At 36.0% G+C, this 10695-nt stretch overlaps 1 non-coding gene across 1 annotated transcript; it reads left to right on the top strand.

Moving 5' to 3' along the window:
- Positions 1 to 10307: 10307 nt before the first annotated feature.
- LOC119043426 (small nucleolar RNA SNORA64/SNORA10 family) lies at positions 10308 to 10430 on the top strand. Its single transcript, XR_005081405.2, has one exon. It is a non-coding gene; the product is annotated as a small nucleolar RNA SNORA64/SNORA10 family (small nucleolar RNA).
- Positions 10431 to 10695: the final 265 nt, after the last annotated feature.

The following is a 10695-nucleotide window of genomic DNA, read 5'->3' as shown; positions in this document are numbered from 1 at the left end:
CAAGTTTCCCTCTGAATTTTCTTGCATTAGATGATTTTCTGAATTACTTTCTAACATTTGGCTTTTTCATAGGTTTGAAATTGCAGCAATGAAAAAAACAATATGTTTATTACTTGCTTATCCTTCCCTCAGGGACTTACATTTCTATCAAAGAAAGATTGCAGCTTGGTGAGGATAGGGCTGAGAATTCTAACCTTAATAACATAAGACATTTCATAGTAATAGGTAGAATCTTTCTAGATTAGTTCTTTGTGTATCTGGCTTAGTTGATATATTATTTTATTCTCATATTTTACTGTTTGAAAACACTCAAGAAGAAATTTAAGTGCAATGAAGGTGTGCTTGATAAGGCGAGTGAATAATTAGAAATATTTAAAACTGGCTGAGCAAAAACAAGTAAATATTAAAAGTTCACCCCACACAAATATATACCATTGGTATAAAATGAGGGAGCAATGTTTTTTAAATGGAAAACAATTAACCTTCCTCACAAGTTCCCTATGGAATTTATGCCACTTATAATTTGGGAAAACAATTGGATGCAAAACGTACATGAAAATCAATAATGTTTATGTGCTTTAGTTTTAAAAAGTATGAAAAGAACCCGAGAGGATCATGAAAACAAAGAAAACCTTTGGTTGCTCACCCAAGTCCAGTTTTTCCCCTGAATGTTGTCAAAGTATCTTATTTGTGAAGTTACTAGATGTTGAGCTACAAATAACAGTTTATAGATAACAATCAGCATAATACTGTGTATCTAGAGCAGGGTAAAGAAGTGACCTGCTTCACAGAGATCTATCGCTCCCTCCATTTTTTTTGTTTGATTTTTCTCTCTCTTTATTTCATGAGAAGAAATGATTCAGGGTATCTTTTAGTGACTTGTGACCTGAAGCATAACTTTCATGAGTCCTTCAGGTTGGTTCAAAAACACCACCCAGAACCATGTGAGAAAAAGAGAGGTCAGAGCTCTGGGCAAGGCTGATGGAAGTGAGGGTGGCACACTTCTTGCTATTGGGCTCAGCACAATGCCTAACACATATTAGGACTGCAACAAATTCGAGCTGAACAAATGAATGGATACAGCCATAAACATAGGTGAAAGATTTAATTATGGAAATGCTACATATGAGTTGACCTCCAAATTTTCAGTGTTTTGGAATGTTTTTATTTGACAGATTCTGGAAGTGAGTCATTGGTTTTGACCTCTACCTATCACAGGTATATTTTAAAACCTAGAAAATATGAAATTTCTGTAAGCTTTGCCCAAAAAAGCCAAAATTAATTTTAGACTTGATTTTTATTAAGACGAACAAGGGGCATTTATAGCACTGACACAAAAAACCTTCAAATTTGACTTTCAATACTCGCATATAAAAGTCCCTTGACTCCCTTAACAAAGGGGTCTTTTCACCCCACTGAACCCCATGTAGAAACCATACAGCCTTGTCCTCTCCCTTCTCTTGGTCCTCTGGTCTGTCTTCCTCAAACCCAGAGCCTCTTTCCATTCTTGGAATTTGGGGATTAAGGTGCTGGAATGTGAGCAGGAAGCAGCTGACCTGAAAGAGCAAGATAAACATGTTTCAGCTATCATGCACTACATAACAAACCACCTCAAAACTTTTTTAAAAAATTGTTTTAATTACATTTTTCCATTATAATTTAGCCCCCATATACCTTTGTCCACCTCCCCACCACTGCTCCCCCTCCCAATCACCACACTTGTCCTTGTCCATGAGTTCTTTTAGTTTTTGCTTAATCCCTCCACACCCAATGCCCCGCCCCCCACCCAGAGCTGTCAGACTGCTCTCTCTCTCTGAGTCTCTCTTATTTGGCTTGTTAGTTCAGTTCATTAGATTCTGCACATGAGTGAAATCATATGGTATTTGTCTTTCTCTGGCCCATTTATTTCACTTAGCATAATGTTCTCTGGGTCCACCCATGCTGTTGCAAAGGGTAAAATTTTCTTCTTTTTTAAGGACAAGTAGTATTCCATTTAGTCAATGTACCATAGTTGTTTTATCCACTCATCTACTGATGGACACTTAGGCTGCTTCCAGATCTTAGCTATTGTAAATAACCCTGCAATGAACATAAGGGTGCATGGATTCTTTCAAATTAGTGTTTCAGGTTTCTTCATATAAATTGCAAGAAGTGGAATCACTAAGTCATAAGATGGTTCCATTTTTTATTTTTTTGTTGTAACTCTGTATGGCTTTCCACAGTGGCTGCACCAATCAGCATTTCCACTAAGAGTGCATAAGTGTTCCCCTTTCTCCACATCCTCACAAGCAGTTGTTTGTTGTTTGTTGCTTTATTGATGGTAGCCATTCTGACAGTTGTGAGATAATATATCTTTGTGGTTTTGACCCGCCTTTCTCTCATGAGTATCTTTTCATATGTTGATTGACCATCTGTATGTCATCTTTGGAGAAGTGTCTGTTCAGGTCCTTTGCCCATTTTTTAATTGGATTGTTTGTTTTTATGGTGCTGAGTTTTGTAAGTTCTTTTAAATTTTAGATATTAAACCCTTATCAGATGTATCAGCAAATATGTTCTCCCATTCTATGGGTTCTCTTTCTATTATCTTAGTGGTTTCTTTTGCTGTGCAAAAACCTTTTAGTTAAATGAAGTCCCATTTGTTTGTTTTTTACTTCATCCCTTTCCTGAGGAGATAGTCCAATAAAATATCGCAGGAGAAATGTCCAAGATTGAACTTCCTATGTTTTCTTCTATGATTTCTATGATTTCAAGTCTAATATTAAGTCTTTGATCCATTTTGAATTTATTCTTGTGTGTGGTATAAGAAGGTGGTCAGGTTTCATTTTTCTACATGTATCTGTCCAATTTTTCTAATACCATTTATTGAATAAACTATCTCCAGCCCATTGCATGTGCTTGCCTCCTCTGTCAAATATTAATTGACTATAAGGGAGTGAGTTTATTTCTGGGCTCTCTATTCTGTTCCATTGATCTATGTTTCTGTTCTTATACCAGTAACCTGCTGTTTTGATTGCTATGGCCTTACAGTACAGTTTGATATTAGATAGTGTGATTTCCCTAAGTTTGTTCTTTTTTCTCAAGATTGCTATTGTGATTGGGGTTTTTTGTGGATCCATAGAAATTTTTGAAATATTTCTTCTAGTTCTGTGATATAGGTTATTTGTATCTTGATTAGAATTCCATGGGTATTTTAATGATATTAATTCTTTCCTACCCAAGAACACATGTTTCCACTTATTTGTATCTTCTTCAGTCTCTTTCTCTTGTGTGTTTTAATTTTCCAAGTACAGGTCCTTTATATTCTTGGTTAAGGTTATACCTAGGTATTTTTTTAAGAAGTTTTGAATGAGGGGGTTTGTTTTCTTAATTTCTGTTTCTGACAGTTCATTAATGTTGTATAAAAATACCATTGATTTCTGGTTATCAACTTTGAGTCCTACTACTTTACTGAATCCATTTATCAGTTCCAGCAGTTTCCTGGTAGAATCTCTAGGGTTCTCTATGTACAGTATCACATCCTCTGCAGATACTGATGGTTTTCCTTCTTCTTTTCCAATTTGGATGCCTTTTACTTCTTCCATTTGTCTGATTGATATAGCTAGGACTTCTTTTCTTTTTTAATTATTTTTTATTTAATTATTTTTCAAGTACAGTTTTCTGTCTATTTCTCCCATCCCAGCCCACCCTTCCCCGTGCTCCCCACCTCCCTCCCATTTCCACCCCCCTAGGTTATTGTCCCTGTGTCTTTTAAACTAGTTCCTCTAAATCCCTCCCCTTGTTTCTCGTTACATTCCCTCCCCTCTCCCCTCTGGTCGCTGTCCCCTTATTCTCTATTTCTAGGACTTCTAGTACAATGTTGAATAAGAGTGGTAAAAGCAGACATCCCTGTCTTGTTTTTCATCTTAAGGGAAAAGTTTATAGTTTTTTGTCCATTGAGTATGATGCTGGCAGTGGGTTGTCATATATGGTCTTTATTATGTTTAGGGATGTTCCCTCTAATGCCACTTTACTAAGAGTTTTGATCATAATGGGCCCTGGATTTTATCAAACGCTTTCTCTGTATCTATTGGTATGATCATGTGGTTTTTATCCTTCATTTTGTTTATGCAGTGAATCACATTTATTAATTTGTAAATGTTGTGCCATCCTTCACGGAGGATGGTACAACATTCCTGGAATAAACCCCACTTGATCATGGTGTATAGTCTTTTTGATGCATTGCTCTACTCAGTTTGTTAATATGTTGTTGAGGATTTTAGTATTTTTTATGTTTGTCAGGGATATTGGCCTATAATTTTCTTTCTTTGCAGCATCTTTATCTGGTTTTGAAATTAGAACAATGCTGGCCTCATAAAATGAGTTTGGAAGTCTTCCTTCCTCTCGGACTTTTTTGAAACGGTTTGAGAAAGAGAGGTGTTAGTTCTTCTCAGAACGTTTGGTTAAATTCACCTGTGAAGCCATCCAATCCTGGTCTTTTGTATGTTGGGATTTATTTTATTACTGCTTCAATTTCACTAGGTATAATCAGTCCATTCAGCTTCTATAATTCTTCCTGATTTAGTTTTGGAAGATTATATGTTTCTAGGAGTTTATCCATTTCATCAAAGGTGTCCAGTTTTTTTGCATATGGTTGTTTGTAATATTTTGTTACAATTGTTGGTATTTCCTTGGTCTCGGTTGTTATTTCTCCACTTTCAGTTATGATTTTATTTGAATCCTCTTTTTTTCTTGATGAGTATGATTATATTTTGTTGATTTTGTTTACTTTTCAAAGAACCAGCTCTTGGATTCATTGATCTTTTGTATCATTTTTTAGATTCTATTTTATTTATTTCTCCTTTGATCTTTATTATTTCCTTCCTCTACTCATTCTGGGATTTGTTTTTTGTTCTTTTTCAAGTTTCTTTAAGTGTAAAGTTAGACTGCTTATTTGACTTTTTTCTTGTTTTTTTGAGATAGGCCTATAATGCTGTGAATTTCTCTCTTAGAATTTCTTTTCAGTGTCCCTCAGAATTTGGATTGTTATTTTTCATTTTCATTTGTTTCAAGATATCTTTTGATTTCTTCCTCTATCTAGTTGTTACCCGCTTATTGTTTAATAATATGTTATCTTAAAAAGACTTTCATGTCTTTGGGTGTTTTACAGGGGTGTGTGTGTGTGTGTGTGTGTGTGTGTGTGTGTGTGATTCATAGTACTATGGTCAGAGAAGATGCTTGATATGATTTCAATCTTCCTAAATTTATTGTGACTTGTGTCCTAGCATGTAGTCTATCCTAGAAAACATTCCACGTGCACTTGAAATATATGCATATTCTGCTGCTGTATTTTATTTTAATAAATAAAATCTGTGTTTAGTAAAGCCAATGCCTGCACTTTCTCAGACTGTTTCTGTAACCAGGCAGAAACATCATTTCTTTAACATGACATTTTCTCCCTTTTTTCCTTTTGATTCAGACTGGACTCCCCCAGCACCCTTATTCACCTGCCTCCTTTTCCACATCTACTCTCTTAATTAATAAGGCCTCAGACAAGGAGGCCCTGATTGGCATCAGATTATCTTAGGAGCAATTACTGTGGCCTATCGACACCAGAGACAGAGTTTCAGTCAAAGTAAACATAATATATCTAGGCCTGGTTGCATTTCAGCACCCAGAAAATAGGGGAAACCAAATGGAGGACACCATGGCTGACGTCAGGATCAGATTCAATGATCAAGTGCCCCCTACCTTAGTGCAACCAATCAGTAGAGACCACGACCCTGACCAGGACCCTAACTCCTTTAGTCACCATGATTAGTGATTTTTCCCTAGATGCCATTCCCGAGAGACAACAGGGAGCCAGGTCTGTGAGCATTAGCTCACCTGTGATTCTGGGTGTGGGCCACTTCCTCAAGTTATGAAACCTCATTTTCTTTGCTGCAAGGTCCTGTCTTACTGGGTTTAGGCCCATGCTGGCAAATGCAACCCTTTAGCCTGGTAATATTTATGTTAACTTCTTTTCTTTCCTGTGAGTGAACTAGACTTTCTTTTTACTTATATGGCTCATAATTGTTGTTGTTAAAAGGGGGATTTTTAAATATTATAATGTGGCAACTCTAAAAATCAGATTCTCCCCCCACCCCAGATTTTCTGTCACTGCTTGTTGTGGGTCTTTATGGTTCGTTTAATTTATTAACTTTACCAAACTACTCTCGTGTCTTTATTCTTTGTGTGTGTGACCATTGAAGTCTCTGTTCTATTGGTCAACAAATGTTTTGATAAAGATTTTCTTAAACTCTTGGGGCCAAAAGAAAAAAATGCTCTTCTAATATTTGCAGATTGGCTCTGTGTGAGGGCACTCCTTCACCATTTATCCAAGCTATTCACAATCTGCTTTAACCTTCACTTTTTGCTTATGTAGAGCATGAAAGTCATCCAGAATTATAAGCTTAGGGTTGCCTCACATACCTTCTAAGCAGGCATCCAATTCTGCATGTATATGTCTTTCTTGACCCTCTAGTAAATATAAGAATTTTTATAAGCTTTTTTCTCCCATTCATCTATTTTTCCAGCTTCTCCCTTCCCACACTTTCCTGGCTGCCTATTGCATGTCTAAACTCCTCTCTATTACCTTTAAAATCTCAGCAAATGCCACCCAAGGAGCCATCTCAGTCCTTGGAATGCTCCACATTATTCAAAATAAAGTCAAGCCTTTTTGCCAGTCTTTCAGGAAACCAGCAGGCAGATTGAAACCATTACCATAATTACTAAAGAATAAGAACCATGCTGCTCCCTCTGATACTAGCAACCTGGACTAGAAGTGTGAGCTGCTGTATTTATGGCCACTCTCAATCTGCTCAAGGAGAAATGATAAGCAACAGGCATTTCACTTTTCCAAAGCTTCCTTCCAACACTCTAAAAACCTGTTCAAATCTTCCCCACTACAAACAAATCAAAACAAGTAAGTGAAAGAAAACTGGACCCTTCCTTCATCGTAGCACCACCTTATCATCTCTTCCATTCTGTGTCCAAGCCCTCCATGAAGACAGACTACTTTCCTTTACTATCTCTGTCTTCTCTGCCAGGAACACCTTCCTGACTGTTCAAGTGAAATGTGAATCAACCTTTGAAAAGTGGATCAAACTTTGATCCACTTACTTTGCTGTTGCTGGTATGTAATGATACTCTGCCAGGTACAACAGGTTTTTTGCACTTATGTGTTTACTCTGTCCTTGCAAATCTGTGATCTTTGACTATTTTTGTATATTGACAAATTGATAGTGCCCGGCATATGTCAAGAATTTAATACATGTGTTGTGTCAAATCCTCAAAACAGATACAAGACTGGGTTTATAGAACTATTATTAATATATGCCTCAACTTCAGTCATTTGCATAATTCCATGATGGAATTTATTTTAAATGATCTTGTAAGGGGACATACTAATGCAAACTAAATGCTCAGTGCTCTGATTATGGGACTTAATTTAATAATACATCTTAAACATCTACCAAAATGAGTGGTGATTGCCAGGGGGAGGGCTTGTGGGGGAAAGTGAAGGAGAATATAAGGGGATAAATGGTGATGGACAGAGAGTTGCCTTGGGGTGGTGACCACACAAAATACTGTATAGATAATGTATTGTATAATTGGGCAGATAGATTAAAACACAAAAAAGAATGAATGGACTGAGAATTTCTCAGGAAACCTGTGTTAACACAGTTTTTAATAAAGAGTAAAGATCTATGATTTGAGTTTACATTATCTCTATAAAGCCTGGCATGCAGATATTATATGTGATCAGTTAAGGGCAGGTTAACACAATAAGAGTCACCCATATAGTAAGTAGAGCTATAAAATCACAGTCTGACCATGACATATAATTTAATAGATGGCCATCTCACCTCAATACAAGTTAGATAATGAAGTACCGTTGAGCAGCACCAAAAGATTGCTCAGAAGAGAATTTGGAGACCAGTCTAACACAGAAATGGATGAAGATTGCTTTTCCAAAATTTTCTGCCCTTTAAACTTCAATGCTTTCCACCCGGGAAATTTTCAAAACAGGCAGCACTAGTCACCCATAAAACAATAAAAAATAATAATCTAAATAAACGTCATGGGAAGCAGAAAACAGAGCAGTCCAGAGCATAGGCACAGAAGTCATTTGCTCTATCAACCACATTAATTTCTAGTTTAATTACCTGGAACAAATGGTCTAATTTTATGCATCCAAATCTTCTTATTCTTGAAATAATTATAACATTTATAGAGCTCTCTGAGTTAGACACTAATTTAAGTGTTTTAGGTGTATTAAATTATTTAATCCTCACCTCAGTCCTATGAGCTAGGTGCTGTTTTACAATAAGAAAACTGAAACACAAAGATGTTAAGAACCTTTAGCGTGGGGTTGGCACACTCAGGATTCTGCCCATGTGGTCTGACTTTAAAGTTCACTAGGACTCATCACATTCTCTGTTTTTAATCAGTAGTAATCACATTAAAATACTCATATTTTGTTATTACACTGATGATTCAATAGAATAATGTACCCATAATACGGGCAGTACCAGAATCTCAGAAATTAAAAGCTTTCATAGCTATGTAATTAGAAGATATATAACTTTCCAAGGAACTCCCAAAACTATATCTATTTCAAACTATCTGGGCTGATAACTAAATGCTTTTATTTGTCTCTTAGTCCAGCAATAAAACTGTGTGTTTATGGTGAACTGATTTCTTATAATAAACCAAGACCACTCAGTGCAAAAAGAACAGTCTTCCAAAGGTGGTGCTGGGACACCTGGACATGGGACAGCCACATGCAAAGTAGTGAAGCTGGACCTTTAACTCACATCACATGCAACAATTGATGCAAAGTGGATCAAACACAAGAACAGACAAATTGTACTGTATCAAAATTTAAAACTATTCTTCAGAGGACACTATCAGTTTTGGGGGACTTCCTATTCAATCCTGTGGATCATCTATTTCTATTATAAATATTTTGGCATTTTAATAAATCTTTATACTTCATCATGTAGATATCTCATTCTTTTAAATACTTGTCATTTTAATAAATCTAGGGCAGGATTTTTTATTGAACTTGAAAAGGTGATTCTAAAATTTTCTTGGGAGACCAAAAGTTCAAGGCTAAGATACTTTTGAAGAAGAATATAGGGTGGGAATACGTCTCTTATCAATGTGAAGATTTAATTTATTTTGGGAGATTTTGGTGTCATGTATATGAAATCACTACCAAACACAAACACATGAAAATTTACTCTTATGTTTTCCTTAATCTTAAGAGTATTATAGTTTGCTTTTACATTTAGGTCTTTGATACGTTTTGAAGATTCTTCAAACTGAAACCCCAGACAGCACTTCCAGTACACACACACACACACACTCACACACTCACATTTATTTTAAAACTTCTAAAAGCTATGTTAATCAAGAAACCATGGTGCTGACATATGTATACACACAAATGCCAATAGAACATAATTGACAGTTCAGAAGTTAACACATACATCTATCGCAAATTGATTTTTGACAAGGCTTTCAAGATCACTCAATTGCAAGAAAGTAGTATCTTTATCTATCTGTGTTGGGAAAACTGAACAGCCACAGGCAAACGAAAAGAAATCCTAGATTCCTACCTCATAATATACATCAAAATTAACTAAAAATAGATCAATGGCCTAAATGTAAGAGCTAGAATTACAACACTTTTAGAAAACATAGGGCTAAATCTTTATGACTTTGGATATAACAATGGATGCATGACTATCACACCAAAATTATAAGCCAACAAAAGAAAAAATGGTAGTACGTACTCAATCAAAATTACAATATTGTTATATTAAAAAATGATGAGGGGGCTGGGATGGGAGAAATAGACAAAAAAACTGTACTTGAAAAATAACTAAAAAAAATTTTTTAGAAAAAAAAATTTTTTAAAGTATGAAAAAAGTGAATAGAGAGCCCTCACGATGGGAGTAAACAGCATGTCTGATCGGGGTCTACTTTCTAGAATATATAGAGACCCTCACAAACCAATAACCAAAATAAACAAACAAACTCAGTTAAGAAACAGGCAAATGTCTTAAGTAGGCATTTTTCCAAAAAAGATGATGACCAGCAAGTACATACAAAGATTCTCACAACTGCTGAAGGGGAAGAGGCAAGGACTAGATGAAAGGTGGTGAAGAGATTGACCAAAGAACGTTCATGCTGGACAGGGGCAAAGATAAGGGGATTGGCTCAGGGAGGGGAGGGCATCGGGATGGGTGGAGGTGAGCAAAGGGATTAAAAATGGGACAACTACTCTCTCAGCTCTGCACAGTTACACCTTTTTGCACATGTGCGACTTTCGTAATGGGGAGAGAGAGAAAGGATCTCCCTGGGACCTAAGAGTGGCCATTCTTTCCTGAAGGGGCGAAACAGGTTTAAAAAAAAATGGGACGACTATAATAGCATAAACAGTAAAAAAATGATCCTAACCATCCATTAGTCATTAGGGATATGTAAATTAAAACCACAAAGAGATACCACTGCACACCCACAAGGAGGCTATTATTTAAAAATAATAATTTTTAAAAGGAAATAACATCTCGATTATATGTAACATGGTTCATACATTGTAAAAAACAGTTTGTTACTCAAACTTGGAATTATCATATGACCCAGAAGTTCTACTCTTAGGTATTTACT

Source organism: Artibeus jamaicensis, unplaced genomic scaffold, assembly GCF_021234435.1.
Source record: "Artibeus jamaicensis isolate MK-2021 breed Jamaican fruit bat unplaced genomic scaffold, CSHL_Jam_final contig_384, whole genome shotgun sequence".
NCBI classification, from domain to species: domain Eukaryota; kingdom Metazoa; phylum Chordata; class Mammalia; order Chiroptera; family Phyllostomidae; genus Artibeus; species Artibeus jamaicensis.
Note: the sequence above shows the minus strand (reverse complement) of the source record. Positions and strands in the feature narration are given on the sequence as shown.